The sequence below is a fragment of the Petaurus breviceps genome, unplaced genomic scaffold (genome assembly GCF_028583685.1).
Source record: "Petaurus breviceps papuanus isolate PSGF00001 unplaced genomic scaffold, PetGlider_PUasm1.0 98, whole genome shotgun sequence".
NCBI classification, from domain to species: domain Eukaryota; kingdom Metazoa; phylum Chordata; class Mammalia; order Diprotodontia; family Petauridae; genus Petaurus; species Petaurus breviceps.
Window position 1 is genome coordinate 12,281,364 of NW_027187460.1, and position 9,600 is coordinate 12,290,963.

Below are 9,600 nucleotides of genomic sequence, written 5' to 3' on the forward strand. Positions count from 1 at the left end.
CATTAATACTGTAATTAGACAGCTTTACCACTAGTTACTCAAATGTAATTTCAATATCTTAAACAGAAGTGAATATACAGGCATGTGCATATGTATATGTATATGTGTATGTGTTTGTATATGTGTGTATGCACATATCTGCTTTTATATATACATATACACATATCCCATTTATAGGTTAGGTAGAAGTAGATATATAAGTCTATACATGTCCATATGCACATATACATATACATTATATGCATATATCTATATATACTTCCACCTAATCTATAAATAGAATATATGTATAGACAATCCTATGTGTATATATGCATATATACACACATATGCACATACACATATGTGCACATATATACATATGGTATATTATATATCAGCTCACAGGGATGAAAGACAGAATAAATAATAAGAATGAGTAAACTGATTATGATGTGATCATGAGTTAGTCACATCATCTCTACAAGTCTTACTTTTCCCCTATATAAAGTGGGAATGCTCTCTCCCCACCCCCTGCTGTCTCTACTGCCACCTACACTGACCTAGGATCACTGACTTTCTGTCAGTCACCCTGTGTCAGTAAATGGGAAAACAGTAGCAACTGAATAGCAAAGCAACTATGACCTTGAAACAGATTTCTAGCAACCAGTGCTTTGAGGGGTTACAGAAACTTTATGAGCATGACAGTGTGGAACTAAAATGCAAAATGAAATTTGGAATCTACTTACCACCAAAGGCAGAAACTGGAAAATGTCCTGTATTTTACTGGCTGTCTGGTTTAACTTGCACAGAACAAAATTTTATCACAAAAGCTGGTTATCACCATGCTGCAAGCAGAACATGGCCTCATTGTCGTTGCACCAGATACCAGTCCACGTGGCTGTAATATTAAAGGAGAAGATGACAGCTGGGACTTTGGTACTGGTGCTAGTTTTTATGTGAATGCCACTGAAGAACCTTCGAAAACTAACTATAGGATGTACTCTTATGCAATAGATGAGCTGCCCAAGCTGATAAATGCCAATTTTCCAGCTGACACAGAGAATACATCTATTTTTGGCCATTCTATTGGAAGCCATGGAGCTCTGATTTGTGCTCTGAAGAATCCTGGAAAATTCAAATTCATGTCATCATTCTCTCCAATCTTCAATCCAATACTCTGTCCTGGAGGGGGGCGGGGGGGGAAGGCCTTCAGTGGATATTTAGGATTAGATCAAAGTAAGTGGGAAGCATAAAATGCTACTCATCTTGTGAAGTCTTATCCAGGTTCTCGGTTGCACATATTAATCGTTCAAGGCAAAGATGACCATTTCCTTAAAGACAGGCAGTTACTTCCTGACAACTTTATAGCTGCCTGTGTAGAACAAAAAATTCCAATTTTTCAACTGCAAGAGGGATATGATCATAACTACTACTTCATTGCAACTTTTCTTAATGATCACATCAAACATCACACAAAATAGTTAAATGAATAAAGCTGCAAATGCAATTAATCTTGCAATTATAAAAGTTACCATGCAGGGGCAGCCAGGTGGCGCAGTGAGTAAGAGTGCCAGCCCCGGCGTCGGGAGACCCAGGATAGTTTCTGGCCTCAGATACTTAGCACCCACACAAAATAACTGGCCGTGTGACCTTGAGCAAGTTACTTAACCCCAATTGCTTTAAAAAAAAAATTAATTGAGGACTCTCATGCAAACTGAACTCTTGAAAAGATAGAAAAATACATGACAAATGACTGCCTGTGAGCATTCACTTCTAATTTTTATCAAAGGCTTGCAACCTTCTGAATAAACACATAAAATCAAGCAATTGGATTCCTTTTTGTTCCCTGTAGGTACCTGATAGAAGACATGTCATAACCTATGGGCAGTCTGAAACCCTTTTGAAATTAAGTTTAAAGGATCACAGAATATGTAAATGATCACTGTTGACTGTAAAGAATACAGTGATTCAGATGTATTTGGGGACATAACAATAAGATGTTGACCGTTGGATCTATCAGTTCTTAGGGAACTAAATTAAGGAATTGTATCTAAGTAACTGAATAAAGAGATTTAATGCATTAAAAAAGTGGGGATAATAATGTTTATTACCTATCTCAGGATTTAAGCATTTAAAGCTCTTTACAACCTGCCTGTTTTCTACTTACTAATCTTTTCATGCCCTATGCCCTTCTGTGTACGTTATGGTCTAGCCATGATGTCCTACTTGCTATTCCTTATGCTGGAGGTTCCATTACCCATCTCTACATCTCTACATTAGCTATCACCCACCCCTTGAATGTCCTCCTTTCTCAGCTCTCCCTTTTGAAATCCCTGGTTTCTTTCAAAACTCAGTTCAAGTAGACCTTGTATATGAAACCATTTTTGATCTTTTAAACTACTACATTCCTTCCTCTCAAAATTCATTTGTGTTCATTTTGTATGTATTCTGTGTGTACAAATTGTCTCCTCCATTAGACTACAATCTCCTTGAAGTCAAGAAGTGTTTCATTTTTGTTTTTATATCCCTGATGCTTAGTACCACGCTTGATATATAGTAAGAGCTTAATAAACATTTTGTTAGTTGATTGAGACTGATAAATATTAGGAAGAATGTTGATATATATGTTCTCAGATTATATGATAAACACATTAAAAAATTACAAAAATATTCCTGGAATAAGTAGACACAACGTCATAGCACAATAGTGAAGATTAATAAGTACCATTCAATTCATCAACTGTAACCAATATTGAGCTCAAACCAATAATATGTTGGTCAAAAACAAAGACAAAAATGCAAATAAGTGGTTATATTTTGTGCATTCATTTTTGGAAACAGAAACGTTCATGATGGCAATTCAGCATCAGGTCTTTGTCACTCAAAATTATAGAAGAATTTCCCTTAATGAGCTTAAATTAATTGATCAATACAGATTATTCAATGAAACAACTGAAATTGTTAAACACAGCAGCTGCTTAATCAGGGACAGATTTATACTCCAAAACTCATGATTCTCGATAAACTTGCAGAGCACAAAGCCTGATGTTACAAATATAGACCTCAGATTTGTTTTGAGAATTTAACAAATTGCTAGTCCTACAACTATTAACACAGACAATGGTTACTCATCAATATCTCAATGGATGTAATACTGGTCATTGTTATTTTTGTAAATAAGACCACACAGGTTGACAAAAATTCATAAAGATTTAAGAATATACAAATAAATAGAAAAGAGAAGAGGGACAGGACAGAGCCTTAGAGCACCCTAAATTTAATGAGCATGACATGGGTGAAGATCAAGTAAAAGAAACTGAAAATATGTGATAAGGCATATAGCAGGCATATTAGACAAAAATTTTCACAAAATCTTATGAAGAAAGTATTCAGGAGGGAAATGAATGAGTCAACATGCATGGAATGCTTACTGTATACAAAATTATACTAAATTCTAGGGATGCAAATGTAAAAGCCATACAACTCCTGCTGTCAAGGAGCTTACATTCTATTGGGGGAGAAAACCCTTATAAGAGGTTTCATCTCTAAGTCAGGTCAAAAGGTCGAATAGACCTTAGAATGAAGCAACAAAGCAAGTAGAGTTCCTTCTTTAATATCATTTCAGTTTCTGATGCTGAAGCATTTGGCAGTGCCAGGGAGTTTGGTAGTTAGAACTTTCAGATTTTGGTCATCAGTAGCTGTGGCTGCAACTCTCACAAAAGCAGTTGCACATCTATGACTTTGCATGTATTGCTTCCCCTGATGATGGTTATGATGAATAAGTTGGAACTATTCATGTTCCCCAAGGCCCCTTGGGTAGAGAGTCCTAAGTTATTTCTACTGAAGTCTAAAGAAAAACAATTGTTATAGTTTGACTTGTCTAGCAAGTATTGCCTCCTGGGTCTTCATCATGGTGCTGTTCTGTTGATTGCTTGCCTCTTCCAAAGATAGCCTATTCCAAAGGTTGACAGTCAGTAGTCATGGACACCCCATCTTATAAAAGTTGCTTTCCCTGATGATGGCCACTGAGTTTGGGTTAAAAGCAGGACTGATTGCCTGCGTGGTATCAGAGTTCATAAACTTTTATTAATCATCTACCATGTGCCAAGTACTGTGCTAAGCACTGGGACAAAACAAAGTCCCTGCCCTTGAAAAGCTCACAATCTAACAGGGGAGACAACACATAAAAAGAAGCTGAGAAAAGCAAGGCAAGGAAGGTACCTGCACATGGCAGGCATAATGAAGTCCTGTGGTTGGGTTGGGAAATGATTTGAGAAGGAATGAGTTGCAAAGTTGATTTCATGTTAAATAACAATGAGTTTCTGGAGATCGTGAATTCCAAGACAACAGCTGAGTGGGAAATAATAAATTCTCTGTATATGTTCCCCAAGTGGAGGAACAGGGAGGAGTTCCAAGATGTCTCCCATCACACCCCACACACACATTCTCTAATCAGAGTTAGAGACAAACTCTGGGGTAGAGAGTGCTGACAAAGTTTCAGAGTTGATGTCATCTTGCAAGGGGATAAGTTTCAAGAGATTGTGAAGTTCATGACAGCAGTCAAGAGGGAAATGAAGGTCAACAAGATCAAATAAGGATTAAAAAAAAAGAATATTTGATTCAGCAATCAAGAGACCATAGGTTACTTTGGAGAGGTTTCAACTGAATGTTGAGATATGAAAGCAGAGAATTAGGAAGTACAAGAGGAAAAAGGAAGTTTACACCTTAGTGTAGACAGTTTTCCAAAGGAGTTTAACCAAGAAAAGGGAGAAGTAGGACAATAGCTAACAAATATATGTATGTATATATACACACGCATATATGTATATGTGTGTATATACCTATACATATGCATACGTTTTTATATATACATATTTATATATGCACAGAGACACTGAGATAAATATATATATAGATACTTTGTATTTATTTCCTTGTGTATTTGTTGTACATTCTTCTTTCATGAGGTTATAAGCCCCATGACAATGGACACCATTACATTTCTGTCATTGTATCCTAGAAACCTACCACATGATGTATCCTTTTATTTTTTTTACAAAACCTGTGATTTTATTACACTGTGGTGCAATGGAAAGACCAATGGCCGTGGAGTCAAATGATATGGGTTAAAAATCCTTTCTCAGATGTTCCTTGGGTGACCTTGTCAGAATCGCTTAAACTCCTCAGGCCTCATGTTTCTTAGCTTTACAAATGAGGATGTTGGATAAGGAAACCTCTGAAACAGATTCAGTCTCTTTGATCCTATAATCCAAGTAAAGAAACTCCCTTTACCAATGTATATCACCTGATATACAAATTATAGCGTCAGAAACTTCTGAGGCACTTAGAATTTAAGTGACTCATTCTAGATCAATCAGTATGTATCAAAGTCAAGATTTGCACTCATCTCCTCTGAAGGCTAAACCAAGCCAAAAACTCAATATAACACCAATTTAAGGTTAGTTAGGTGGCACAGTGAATAGAGCACAAGCCCTGGATTCAGGAGGACCTGAATTCAAATCTGGCCTGAGACACTTAACACTAGCTGTGTGACCTTGGACAAGTCACTTAACCCCAAATGCCCTGCCTTCCCCTTTCAAAAAGACAAAAAAGTGTTATTTTTTTTAATAAATTAAAAAAAAATAACATCAATTTCATCCATGGGGGAACTGAAGACCAGTTTTGTGTGTTTGTCTGTGTATGTCTGTGTGTTTGTGTTCTTTGTGTGTGTTTTGCCCAAAGACACATGACTAATGATAGAACTAAAATTTTAACTCTATCCTACTGAATCTTAGTAAAATGTTATTTCCTAATGAGAAAAAGTAATTTTGCTGCCTGAAGCACAGAGAAAGTAACTTTTTTAAAAGAGAAGTTCCTTTAAGGAAGATCAACCTCTTTTTTCTTAAATTATGATATAAATACTGAATTCATTGTTCCCCCAAATTAATTTGTATTCTGGTACTAATTTTTATCTTTATATTTCATAAACGTTATGAGTTAATAAATATTTATTAAGTCCCCACTAAATGCAAGGAAGTAAGGCTAAAAATGAGAGGGAAAAAAAAGGAGAAAGAAAAGAAAGGAAAAAAGAACAGCAAAGAAATTGTCCTCAACCCAAAGATGTTTATATTCATCCTACTAGGAGAATGGACTGGTTTTCTGATTTTATTTCATACAATTACTCATCCCTAAGACCTTTACCTATGTGTGTCCTGGCTCCCTCCCCTAGTGGGCTAATGCATGAAGCGATGAGTGATGTTTACACCAAAAAATGCCAAAGTTGTTCTAAATTTCCCAAGGCCTCTCAGCAATCAAATTCAATAAGTGTTAACTGCTTCTTACATGCTTTCACTGTTCTGGGTAACAGGGAAACACACCTCCCTTTGACATGTATTCTTCTTTCCATTAGAATATAAATTCCTTGAGGGCAGGGACTGTCTCTACCTTTGTATCCCTATGCTTAGCACAATGCATGATATATAGTAAATGCCTAACAAATATTTGTTGCCTGTCAGTCTGCCTACAAAGATGCAAACAAAAGTATCTCTGCCTTCAAGGGACTTGCATTTTACTGTGTGCAGGAGGATATAACATATACAGAAATAAGTGCAGTATAAGAAATATTTTTTCCAGTTTATTTCTTTATTTTTAGTTTTCAACATTCATTTCCACAAGATTTTGAGTTACAAATTTTCTTCCTGTCTTTCCTCTACCCCCCACCCCAAGATAGCAAGCCTACTGAATACCCCTTCTCCCAATCTGTTCTCTCTTATGTTCTGCCACATTCCCCCCAATTTTCCAGTAGGGCAAGATGGATTTCTATACCCTAGTGACTGTATATCTTATTTCACAGTTGCATGTAAAAGAAACAATTTTTTTTTAACATTTGTTTTAAAACTTTGAATTTCAGATTTTTTCCCTTCTTCCCTCCTCACCCACCCCCCACTGGGAAGACAAGCAATTCAATACAGGCTGCACATGTGTAGTCACACAAAATGTTTCCATAGTACTTATACTGTGAAAGACTAACTATATTTTTCTCAATCCTATCCCACCCCCCACTTTCTCTATTTTCTTCTTTGACTCTGTCCCTTTTCAAAAGTGTTTGCTTCTAACTACCCTTTCCGCCAATCTGCCTTCCCTTTTATCATCCCTCCTCTTATCCCTTTCCCCCCTACTTTCCTGTAGGTTAAGATATCTGTAATGGCAAGCACAGAAGTAGTTCACACTTTGTTTCAGCTATTGAATTAACACCTTATTTCAGTTCAAGTTTCTTTGGAGCCTTTTATCAAGTCTGTTAAGAAATAGAACATGTGAATCCCACAACTTGTGAACCCTAGAACTCATGAACTCCTGAAACAGGAAGGGGAGGAGCTAATGACCATATATATGGAAAATTTCCAGGCTAGAGACAACAGAACTGAAAAGAGGACCCTTATGGTGGCAGAGTTAAGGAGAAAACTTGTGGTATCCCCGTACTCTGTTCTGTCTGTGTCGATGTTTGTTCGTGATACTTTGTACAGAAGCCCTGGGACCTTACTGGAAGCCCTGAAAGAAAATTTTCTGGTTGTATCTTTACAGAAGTCCTGGAGGAGGGGAGAAGAGTTTTGGAGGTCCTGGGACTTTACTGATGATTTGCACTGGCCTCTTGGATCTTGTTTGTGGATCTGTGTTGATTTCTATGTTGATGATTTGTGTGGTGTTCTCAGACCTTGTTGGTGGATTTGAGTTGATTTCACAGACAGATAGTGAATTGATGATGATGCCAGCAATGTGCATGAATATTATTGTAGCTCTGTCGAGCTTTGTCTTCCCAGAAACAGGAACTGTGAAGGACTTGAGGTGGACTGGACACTGTGAACTTCAGTATAGAATGGTAAATGTATGAAGAACTGGACAAGGAGCTGGACAAGGAACTGGGAGCTGCCTGCCTTTGAACTCAGATGACAGTTGGAGCTGGGACCATGGAAGAGCAACCATGGAAGCTGAGAGCCAGCCTCAAGTCAAACTGAAAGAAGACTTTACTTAGATACTGTGTACTGACTGGGAAGATTATGATTTACTCTAACCTAGGGGTGGAGAACTTTGACTTTTTTACTTTGTGATGGAATTAAGGATTTTGTGATTGACTAAATGAATGTACTTAGTTGAAAACTTTATGACCATTTTGGTGAAAACTATATGGCCATTTTAGTGATGAGTTGTTGAGTTGTGACATGGTGAATGCTATATTTTGATTTTCTGTGATAAGGCTGTAACATTGTGAATGCTGTATTTTGATTTTCTGTAAATGTTTTGCTCTGATTTGCTATTGAATAGTTTGCTATACTATGTAATCAGAACCTTAAAAGCTGTTCACAGCAGCAGTCCTCTGGAAAACTGGATGTGTGTGGCTTTACAATACCCAATTGAGCATGTATGTTATTCCTTCCTTAAGCCAAATTCAATGAGAGTAAGGATGATCCATTCCCTTTCAATTTCCTGCTCTTCTCCATTGTAACAATTTTCTCTTACCTCTTTTATATGAGATAATTTACCCTATTCTATCTCTCCCTTTATCCTCCAAATATATTCCTCTCTCACCTCCTCATTTTATTTTTTAGATATCATTCCTTGCTATACAACTCATTCTGTGCCTTCTATCTATGTGTACATGTACACACATATACCTTCCTATAAATACATACATGTGTATTTATACATATATGTATATATACATATATATTCCCTTAAATTATGATCATACTGAGAAAAGTCTCATGAGTTACAATTATATTTTTTTTCATATAGGAATGTAAATAGTTCAACTTTAATATGTTCCTTATGATTTCTTTTTCCTTTTTACCTTCTCAGGTTTCTCTTCCTTCTTGTATTTGAAAGTCAAATTTTCTGTTCAGCTCTGTTTTTTTTTTTTATCAGGAATGCTTGAAAGTCCTCTATTTCATTGAATTACCATATTTTCCCCTGAAGCATTATAATCAGTTTTGCTGGGTAGATGATTCTTGGTTTTAATCCTAACTCCTTTGACCTCCAGGAATATCATATTCCAAGCCCGTTGATCCCTCAGTTTAGAAGCTGCTAGATCTTGTGTTATACTAATTATATTTCCACAACACTCAAATTGTTTCTTCCTGGCTGCTTGTATTATTTTCTCCTTGACCTGGGAACTCTGGAATGTGGCTATAATAGTCCCAGGAGTTTTCTTGGGGATCTTTTCCAAGAGGTGATCAGTAAATTCTTTCAATTTCTATTTTGCCCTCTGTTTCGAGAATATCAGGGAAATTTTGCTTGAGAATTTCTTGAAGGATGATTTCTAGGTTCTTTTTTTTTTATCATGGCTTTCAGGTAGTTCAATAATTTTTAAATTATCTCTCCTGGATCTATTTTCCAGCTCAGTGGTTTTTCCAACGAGATATTTCACATTGCGTTCTATTTTTTCATTTGTTTGTTCATACTGTTTCATAGTATCTTGATTTCTCATAAAGTCATTAACTTCCATTTGCTCCAATCTAATTTTGAAAGAAGTATTCTCTTCAGTGAGTTTTTGAAATTCCTTTTCTATCTGGCCAGTTTGACTTTTTAAGACATTCTTCTATTCATTGGTTTTTTGGGCCTCTT

General features: G+C 36.4%; 1 pseudogene; it reads left to right on the forward strand.

Annotated features, from left to right (window-relative positions):
• The first annotated feature begins 619 nt into the window (after positions 1-619).
• On the forward strand, positions 620-1,475 carry LOC138156016 (S-formylglutathione hydrolase pseudogene; annotated as a pseudogene).
• Positions 1,476-9,600: the final 8,125 nt, after the last annotated feature.